Below are 11,746 nucleotides of genomic sequence, written 5' to 3'. Positions count from 1 at the left end.
ACCGGCGAATCCTCTCTTGTGGACTGAAACAAAGTTGCATGGAATATCTGGATAGTGCACGAAACTTAGCCTCATATGCATTAACCGACATCCTGCCTTGCTATAGGCTCAAGAACTCATCCCTTTTCCTATCCCTCAAAGTTCGGGGGATATACTTCTCCATAAACAAGCTAGAGAATGAGGCCCAAGTCATAGGTGGTACCTCTGTTGGTTGACACTCAATATGTGACTGCCACCACATTTTGGCGTTCCCTTGAAACTGATAACTCATGAACTCAACACCAAACTGTTCTACTATACCCATCTTGTGTAGTAGGTCATGACAGTCAACCAGAAAATCGTAAGCATCCTCCGATTCCGCACCCTTGAAGACTGGAGGTTTCAATTTCAAGAACTTACTGAAAAGTTCATGCTGATCATTTGTCATTATAGGCCCAGTAGTAAGACGTGGAAACGTGCCTATTTCCAATGGAACATCCATGCGGGGAGCCATAGTAGCCGTATGTTGTACCTCCGGAGCCTGAGATGCTGGTGCAGAAAACACTGGGGGTGTCTGGCCCTGATCAGATAACCTGCTAAGATAAGCCAGAACCTGATTGATCATCTCTGGGGTAGGTTGGGGTGGCATTTCCTTATTCTGCACTTGTTCATTTTCCCCATCCTCCCCTTTTCTTATTACCTCCTCAGTAGGTGGAGGAGTCACTGCCCTAGTATCAGATGGACTAGGTGTTAGTCCTCTTCCCCTAGAGGACGTCCTCCCACGACCTCTACCATGGCCTCTTGCCGCTGCTCTTCCTCGAGCCACAGCCCCAGTGGCTGGCTCAGTTGTTTCTTGTCTGGCCGGTGTTGGTGTTGGCGTAGTCGTTGCTCTAGTTCTAACCATCTGCGAAAGAGAGTGAAGATGGTCAAATACTAATTCGTATCGCCTAGATACCAATTGAACTCAAGTAGTAGCACGAAAGAAAGAATGAAAGAGTGAAATTTTCCTAAAGTCTTATAGCCTCTCAAGGAAAAGTAAAGGCGTCCCCCTACCTGTTCTTGTGTGATGAGACCAACGAACCTAATGCTCTTATACAAGGTTTGTCACGACCCAAATTCGTGTCGCGACTGGCACCCACACTTACCCTCCTATGTGAGCGAACCAACCGATCGAAACCTTAACATTTCAAGGTAATATCAACATAAAGTAATGCGGAAGACTTAAACTCATTAATAAAATCAATAACTATTATTATTCCCAAAATCTGGAAGTCATCATCACAAGAACATCTATAATCAAATTACTAAACTAAGAGTATTCTAAGAAGCTAAAAATACATAAGAAGCTAGTCCATGCCGGAAGTTCAAGGCATCAAGACTTTGAAGAAGAAGATCCAGTCCAAGCTAGAAGCATTAGCTCACCCTGAATTTCCGATGTAGTAAGACTGGCTTGAGTTACTGTTGAGTCGAAGATGACGGCACGTTTGCTGCACTCCACAAATAAACAAGAAGAAAACAATAAAAGTAGGGGTCAGTACAAAACACGGGTACTTAGTAGATATCATCGGCCAACTAAAAATAGAAAACAATATGTTTTAAGCAATATCATAAAATCAACTAATATCCTTAGCATGCAGCATTTACAGTTACCATAACCCTTGGTTACAACACCAAGCACATCAATGAGGACTCACACCTCCTCATCATACTCATTTGGGAATTTAGTTCATTAGATTGGATATATTAACATATTTCAAGATTCATTATCTTTATTCCCCTCGTGTCGGTACGTGACACTCCGCTCCTCAATATGCTATCCTGGTGTCGGAACGTGACACTCCGATCCTCATTCTATCCTGGTACCGGAACGTGGCACCCGATCCATATTCTATCCTGGTGTCGGAATGTGACACTCCGATCCTCATTCTAGCCTGGTACCGGAACGTGGCACCCGATCCATATTCTATCCTGGTGTCGGAACGTGACACTCCAATCCTCATATACTATCCTGGTACTAGAACATGGCTCCCGATCCATATTCTATCCTGGTGTCAGAACGTGACACCCGATCCATATTCTATCCTGGTACCGGAACGTGGCACCCGATCCCCTAATCTCACCACTTTCGTTCATCAAGCCTTCTTTTATACCAAGGCATCATCATTAACAAAGTAGATTAGGGTTTCTTTTCAAGATTTGGGATTCAATTGCTTCATCATTTTTATTTATTCACAATTACATAATCACATCATTCATGCAAGCATACAATTAAGCATATAGAAGGTTTTACAATACTACTAACACATATCATTCGCTATTAAGAGTTTACTATGAATAGCATAAAAACCATAACCTACCTCAATCGAAGAATTGAAATCAAGCAATTAATCCTCAAAGCTTGGTGCTTTCCTCTTCTCTCGATCGTTTCTCTCTCTCCCTTTTTGTTCTTTCTATTTTCTTATTCAAACCCTCTTTCTTTTACCCTAATTAGTATATAATTAAGAATAAAAGATGGAAATAATACCCCACTAATTAACTTAAGGTTACCTCTTTTAACCCCCAAGAATTTGAGTTATTAATATAAACCCACGAACTTTATAATTAAGGCAAGAATAGTCAAAAACGTCACTTAAAACTTATCTAGAAATCCGACTCCAACTGGGATTACGCAAGCTGTGACGGGCTGTCGCGCCTGCGACGGTCCGTCCTGCTGTCCGTCGCATAGTTCAGAAACTTGATTTTGGGTGATTGGCCTGTGACGGTCCGTCACACCTGTGACAGTCCATCCTGCCACTCTGTTACGAAGTTCAGAGAGTCGATTTTCAGTTCCAAATTTCAAATTTTCTAAGTGTTTTGAAACGAGACCCTGCGACGGTCCGTTTTGCCCATGACGGTCCGTCGTTGGGTCCGTCGCCTCATCCTATTCTTCCAGATAAAATCTGCTGCTCAAAACGACTAAACAGGTCGTTACAGCACAATAGGCTTTGATGATGTTAGTGAGAGTTCCAAGGTCTACTCCAATACATTTACTTAAATTTCCTTATGTGATGAATATCTCTTAATTGAACTAATTAATAGAATGACTTAAGTTAAGAGTATTTTAAATGAATAAGCACATACCTAGACTAGTTAAGGGTTGTCTTGTTATGGTGTGAATGGAGCATAACAATGGTCACTTTGTTTCTTACCTAGATGAATCTTAAAAATGACTTTAGTTTGGGAAGTTGGTTGATTATGTAGACATGAAATAAGCCTTAGGGAGTCATAAGTATTATTTAAGTAATCTTGAAGAGGTCAATCATGGAGATTATCTTATTTATTTACTTAAGTAATTCTTTCGATAACATGTGGGAGGTAAATGTTTATATTTTATGAATTCTATTTTGTTAAGGGAGAATCATCTTATCCTAGGTAGTCTATAATAACTCTTGAGTGTGTGTAAGGTATTGTATGGGAAGTAGGTTCAAAACTCACTCAACGGAGACTCAAAATGAGTTTTTGTTGGAGAATCTCATGTTCAAATGTTTGGTCTCTTGTAAGTGTGTGTTGATCTCATTAATGGTGGTATTAAGGATCATTTAGGTGTTCCTAGAGAAAGCGTATGGGAGGTACCTCTTTTCTTTGTTAAATGTGTCTTAGGATAGCTTTTAGGGAGAGGATTACATGCTAGAAAATGTCTTAATTTAAGCTAACAAACATTATTATAACAGTGAATGAGTTCATTTTATAGTGAAGTAGTTCACATGCATGTTCTTCCGACAAAAGTTATAAATTTATTAAGTTATTTCTTATGTGTTTCTATGGTGTTTAATGTGTTTATTATGATTATACTTTGATATTCGAATTAAAAAGATGCATATTTCTAATAAATGTCCATTTTCATGATTTTATGCATTATGTCATAATTAGTATATGTGTTTGTACTAATTCTATGCTTTTATTTATCTATAAACTTATTCATAGGTGAAGGTGATTTTGGAGAGTTAATCTTTAATTAGAAGATCATTCAAGCAGGTTTAACTATGTCCTCATTTTATTCGAGGGCATAGATGTCTCTTATTTCCTTTATTGAAGTTTTGTAATAGCTTGCTAGTACTTATTTTTTATTGTGTATGGGTTGTGTCCCAAAGTATTCTTGTGTCTAAGATTTGCTGAAATGAAACATAGTATTTCCTATGAGTTTTATATGAAATTGTTTTTAAAGACTTATAGAATATTTACTAACAGTTACAAGTCCGCACTTTTTTTATATGTTTATATATAATGAACGATAAGAAGGGGGATGTAAAAGACCTCCGAGAGGTCAAGTACGCCGGTTTCACTCCGAAAGTGCCATATCTTCTAGTCTGTGGTATCAATATGTGACAACGAGCCATCATGAAAATGAATGTTTTTTCCTTACGTTACGGGGAGATCGCGGACAGTTCTGTCCCAAACTAGTTATTGAACCACGAATCAAAAATGCCTACACACCGCTGCATTAAAATCCTAGATAATATCTTTTAGACTGCCTAAGATAATGTCATTCTCGCTACAGACAATACTATACATATAACATTCTCTTCCCAAATGTTATCAAAAGACTTACTTAAGTACTTCTACAAGTGACCTCCCATACACCCTCTCAATGCTTTCCTAAAAAATCATTAAGACCACCTATGTTTAGAATATGTCTATTTATTTAATTTACTTTCGCTATATATAGGCATTCTTAAGAGTTTCCTAGATAAGACATGAAGTGACCATTCGTGTTCTCCATTCATACCTTAACTAAGTAACCCTTAAACTATTATAGGGAAGTACTTAGTCATTAACACACATTTTAAATTAAGTCATTATCTTTAATAGTTATTTTAGAGACATTAAACATGTAAGGACATTCAAGTAATTGCCGTGGAAAAATCCTTATATACTATTGGGTATCAAATATGATGAGAAAAGGCAATAACCGACATAGACCATACTAAATATACATGGAATCCATAGTCATAAACCTACTACGATGGAGGGTGTTCTACTTGCATATAGTATAATTTTGACACATCCCATGTAGGAACATGGTTAAGGAATATTGAGGGCTTCTTAGTACTCTAGCCTCATCCTTTACTAGAGCTATTACCCAAGAATACATGCTCGTTGCTATCATTTGTTCTGATAGAGTAATTTACATAAAGGATCAGATGAAGAGGTTCTATACCTATTTCATAAACCAATCATATTTCACCTTACCAAATAGGATCTACTAAAGTTACCTACAATCGAAAAGAGGATAATTTTAACTTTATTAAGAAAAATTACATATCGTTGAAGCAAATAAACCTTAAGTCCACCATTAAAAGAAATAGGATATCACTACAACTTTTAACTTCAATCCATAGCCAGTTCATTGAACATAATACTCTAAAGTCTTTACCTATGGAGATGATAATCAATACAACGCAATAATTACAATACATAATGAATCAAAGATAATTCAACATATATTTTTTATATTACGATAGAATACTAACAATTCTAAGATGGTTCTATGATAATTCAATAGCCCTAATAAATCTACACAATAATTCAATAGCATTTAGGCATAATCAATTCATCCATAAAGTATTCAAAACTAGAAGTGTATGGTTTGGATTAGTTCATAGAGTTTTAAGTAACAATTATAAAATAAACCTCAATTAAATCATAATACAATGTTTCAAAACCATTAATTCAAGTACCCATGGATAGATGACAAAATTTTACAATTCATATTTTTTATTATCTTTGAAAAACATTGGATTTTACTCTTTCAATAAAGAGATTTCAAGTGTGAAGAACCATACCCTAATTTAGATGAAAATCCTACAAAATTAATAAACAAAAACTTAAAAAATCCTATAACCGTCTGTAATTCACCCCCATATTATCTTAAAGACCCCTACAATTATAGAACAAATTGACCAACTCAATTTGACTTACAAACGATGCAATGAAATCAGGTAGCTTACTGTGAGTCGTGGAGTCATTCCCGAATCTTATTTATTTTGAATTTTTTTTGACAAAATGGTTTGTAATAGCCCTGAATCGCAGGGCAAGATATTTTCCCTTTAAGTTTCAGTTGTACGACGTGCATCCACCACAAAAATTTGGCTTGTGTGGCAGCTTAACCCCTTTGATAAGCCTTTTGTTGGTTTCTTAGGCGTCATTCCTAGATGTTTCAACCTTTGTATGTCATGCTACTTGCGGGAACCCTTCTTACGACATAATAGTTCAATTTTGACTCATTTCCAGTTGTCTTAGACATTCTTGGATGTTTGTCCTACAAACTCTTCCAAACAATACAAACTGCTTTTAAACATCATTATTGAAAATATTAAGACTTTAGAACCTCATGACACAAGTGTTAGGAACTAGTTGAACCTAGATCATTTTTGAAAGTGTAATTGTTGTGTGCTCACTTCTTGTGTATTAGACTTGGTGAGATAAATACCAAGGACATGGTAGGTTCAGTTGAAGTACTCATGATAGCTTCAGATAGTAGGTCTGAAGGGTAACTTGGGATAGTTAATCTCAAGTAGGATTGAGTTGACCTACTCATGGTAGCTTCACATATTTAACCTAATTGAACCTTGGGTTAGAATACTCATGGTATCTTGAGGTGTTGAACTTCATGGTATCTTTATTTGGTTTTGCCAAAACATTTTGTTGGTATGTTTAGGAGAATGGCGTATACTCTCCTAATTGTATCTTGATTTGCTTATAAGGTGTATTTCATGGAATAACTTAAGATTAGTTTCTCATGATAGCTTAGGGTTGTGGATTCATGCTTCCCTATGGTTAGATTGCATCTACATGATTGATTGCATGGTTATTAGGATGGTTGTAACATTCCTTTGTGATCATGGTTTGTATAATGAGATGATTTCCATGGTATTAGGTCTATTATGGTACTATGATGAGAATAATAGACAAGGCTACGAGATAAGATAGCTTGGATTAGGTTAGTCTGTAGAAGTAATAAGTATGTATGGTAGTATGGTATGCCATCTAACATTGCACAAGTATGACTTGAACGTACCGATGACATGAACCTACATGATGTATTAATAGCTTGGACAGTGACTAGAGTCGTGTATCTTAACATGATTTACTTTAGATGATAGTTCCTTGAAATACAAACTAAGTCTAGTAGATTACTCCTCAAAAGACATAAATAAGTTAGGGTGATTTCAAGATACGCTTAGTGTGTGAAATATTTTGGGATGATTCACATGCATTGCACTAGAGTGTTTTCAGATGGACTAGGCGTATAGTGCTCGAATTTATGATAAAACTATGTGTTCATTATTAAAGTAAACTACGATTAAGAATGACCAAAGCGAGGTACTTAGCTTTTGTAGTAGTACGGGATTCTACCTTAGCCTCGCAAAAGTACACTTGGAGGTAGATGGTGGTGTAATTCACTTGACTAAGAAGCACAAGTAAGTAAGTATGAACTATTATATCTTTTATGATTCAGTAATATTCTTATCGTATACATGTTACTATTACATATCAAACTAACACATATTGCCTACATGTTGTCCATGTAGGGTCTTTAGAAGATAGAGTTGCTTTCAAGGGTAGAGTTCCGAAGTTTGCGAGAATAAAATAAGCGCTAAATCCTCATATCCTCGAGGAGAAACTCTTATGTTCCTTTATATTGTCATTATGTTTTAGACCGCACCCAAAGATATTCATTCACATCAAAGTAGATGGTTTTTGAGACAATGTTATTAGACATACTTCCGCTTTTATGAAAGTTGTTTTTTCTTATTTTTTAAGAAAGTTTCTGTTATTTATTTATGCATGATGTTATGTAACGAAGTCAAGAGGCTTGTACGATATCTGTGAGAGGTCAAGTACTCCGTGTTGAAATCCAACGGATGCCTAACTTCTAGAGGGTACTAGCGGGATTGGTCACCAAATCCCAAACTACCATAACCCAAGCATTATAAACTAAAAAATAGATATTTAACCTCAAATCATTAAACCCAAACCCAAAAACATAAAGAAATACTAAACCCTTACCCTAACCCTAACACTAAAGCATAAATCCAAAATACCAAATAATAAACATTAAACAGTAAACCATATACAACATCAATTCCTAAACCCCAGACCCTTAAACGTAAAATAATCTAAACCCTAAGCCTAACCTTAAACCCTAAAACACACGTACAAAATACAAACCCAAATATTAAAGATTAAATTATTGATATTAAACCTCAACTACTGAAGCCCAAACCCTAAAACCCAAGAAAAAATAAACCCTAACCCTAACCTTAACCCTAAGCATAAAAATAACCATCACCCTAAACTCTAAAACCTTAGACCAAAATACAAAAAAAAAACATTCAACACTATACCATAGTTATCAACCTCAAATGATAAACCTAAACTCTTTAACCAAAAAAAATCAACCCTAACCGTAATACTAACCAAAACCAAAATCATAAAAACTAAGCATAAAAAAATTAACCTAAACATTAGATAGTAACATATAGATTTTAAACATCAATTTTTAAACACAAACCCTAAAACCTATTAAAAACCTAAACCTATCTTTACCCTAACCCTAAATCTAACCCTAACACTAATTCTAACCTTAATCATAACACTAACCCAAAACTATAAACCCTACACCCGTAGACTAAAATATAGAAGTAAATAACAAAACCCAAACATTAAACACTAAACCATAAATTTCAAACCTCAAATCCTCAACCCAAAAACCCAAAACTGTAAAAAAACCCTCGATCCTATCCTTAACCTTCACCATAACCCTAAGGCTAACCGTAAATCGTGAAACCTAGATTCCAATCCTAAAATACAAAAAACCCAAACATTAAATAGTAAACTATATTTATGACAACTCAAATCCTAAAATCCCAACCCTAAAACCTACAAAAAACATAGACCCCAAATCCTAACACTAACCCTAACCCTAACAAGAAACCATAAACGCTAAACACCATGCCCAAAATACAAAAACAAAAACAATAAACAGTAAACCATAGATATTTAACCCACAAATCGTTAGCCCAAACCTCTAAAACCTAAAAAACCTACAACCTTAACCTTAACCCTAACCCTAAACCCCAAAATCAAAATACAAAAACCCAAACGTTAAACACTAAAGAATAGATATTGAACACTTAATCCTAAGCATAAACTCAAAAACATATAAAAAGTCCTAAACCCTAACCCTAACAAAAACCTTAATCCTAACCCTAACCCTAACCCTAAACCCTAAACCCTAAACCCCAATACAAAAATAAACATTAAAAACTAAATCATAAATATTAAACCTAAAATCCAAAAACCCAAACCCTAAAAAAAACTCTCAAACCTAACCCTAACCCAAACCCTAAACCCTCAACCCAAATTACAAAATGATAAACATTAAAGACTAAACTATACAAATTTAGCCTCAATTCCTACATCTAAATCTTAAAAACTAAAAAACCTAAAAACCTAACCCTTACCCTATCCTAAAACCCGAAACCCTAATCCCTTAAACCTAAACCACAAGTCCAAAATTCGTCTATTAAAATTGTTGGCATTGAAGTAATCAGTAGTGGTGGGAATGGGAGTTCATTTATTACTAATGCTAGGAATATTCAACAACTATTTCCCTGAATTTCTAACAATTTTGTGAGACCTAATCAATAGTGTAATGTTAATCATCAAGGATAAAGAGACTATGGGCAAATGAAAGAACAAAAATAAGCTGATAATCAAGATCATGAACCTGATATAGTTATCCAAACATATGCAGCTACTCTTAGATGTTACTTGGCCAAAATTGCAGCTCCCATTTTGTTTGAGCAACCTAAGTCTATTACGATGCAAGGCACACCTGCTGTTTGATTTAGTGCATCTAATTTTCTGGTTAAATGGACAGATAGACGTAAGAGTACTCTAATTAGCAAGTTTTGTAATGTTAGATCTAAAGTGGAGTTAATTAGACATAGTTTTATCAACCAAACGCACTGATTAAAGAGGGTTTAAATTGCCCATTTCAATGCTAGGCATGTCAACATTGATTTGGATAAGGAACATGACATCGTAATAATTAGGACTAAGTAAAGAATGACTATCAAGAGAAAACCTATGAGAATTAGAACTTGGAATCCTACCTTTAAACCTATTGAAGAAACTCCAATACTTTCTGTTCTAATAGGACTATCAGAGCTCCCTTGGCATTCTTATTGAAACATTATCCTTACAACCATGTTTTCTCTAATTGGTAAATTGTTATAATTAGATGATGCACCTATTAACACGAGGAATATCATGAAAAGGGTTAGGATTAAACATGATCTTCCAAAAGAACAACCTAAACATGTGTGTCTAGGTTATGATGAAGAGGATTTTTAAATAAGGTTATTCACAATGTATTGAATATGAAAATGTGCTTATATATGATTAATATTGTAAAAATTAAGGTCACATGATCAGTGAGTGCATAGTCTAGGTAAGGGATGAGGAGTTTCAGCAAAGATAACAGTAGGAAAGTGGTAAGAAGGAAAAAGACAATGTAGGAATAAAGAAGATGGAAATAACTATGGTTCAGAGGTTATGTAGCAGTCTTTACAACCTTCAAATACCACATAACAAATGCATCAGTTAAGATAAATAATTGAGAAAAGTTGTCAAAAGTGGCAGATATCAAAAGCTAAAGTTAATAATGCAGCAAAAACAAGCTCCAAATATTCCCTGGAAAGATAGGGAAGTGTAGTAGGAAGTACATGTGAAGGAGTTACAATAGACAGTTAAAACAAGTATTACAATTAATGTTTCTACATCTAATAATTTTATAAAATAAGATATGCGTGAAAAACATGGTGTGAGAAAGAATACAAGAAGGAATTATCATGTAGATCACAATTGACAACCAACCTGCAATTCAAGCCATGCACAATTAAAAAAACCAGATAAATTTGGAAGTATAGAGACTCGAATACAGCAGCCATTCCACAAAGCTTACTGTGTACAACTAACATGCCAAGCAACTCAACAACAACAACAAACATGACATGAAGTCCGAAAACAAATTAACATAGGTAAATTTAAAAATACATCTATTCAACAAAATATTATTCCTGAAACTCACTCACCACATCCTTCAATTATTTGTAAGACTAATTTAATCAATATAGAATAGGGAGGAAGTGTAGAGAGTGATTTGTAGGGGACAAGAGGGAAAGGTTTGGTCGATGAGGGGGGAAACATTGAGCTTTGAACTTCGGTAAAAATTAGCAACCAACTACCACTTATTGTAGATGATTATATCCTATGTGGAAACCAAGTTCCTTCAGGTCAAAGTAGAAATTTCTATGTTGAACAAAAAAGCACAAATCACAATACTTTATGAAGAAGAAGAATCTCCTTAAAAGCAGTAACAATTAATCTAAGGAAAGATTTAGTTAAAATAGAAGGTGTAACATTGAGCATAAACAACAGAATGAATAATAAAGTGGAGCTGATTATCTAAAGCTACAACAGAATGAGGAGGAGGTTGATTAATATAATCATATAGTGTCTAAGGATGAGTATTCTGAAGAAACACGATTATTTGACATTTAATAATATGAAGAAGAGGTTAAATCCCCCTTACATACAGATTATGAAGAAGGACAAGCTCCTGTCAATCCTCCTTTTTTGGTAGATGGTGACATAACGGCTTCCTTTCTCCAAATGGCCCAAGCCATTAATACTCAAACACAAGACATTATTACTCAGA

Source organism: Solanum lycopersicum, chromosome 11 (assembly GCF_036512215.1).
Source record: "Solanum lycopersicum chromosome 11, SLM_r2.1".
Taxonomy (NCBI): domain Eukaryota; kingdom Viridiplantae; phylum Streptophyta; class Magnoliopsida; order Solanales; family Solanaceae; genus Solanum; species Solanum lycopersicum.
Note: the sequence above shows the minus strand (reverse complement) of the source record.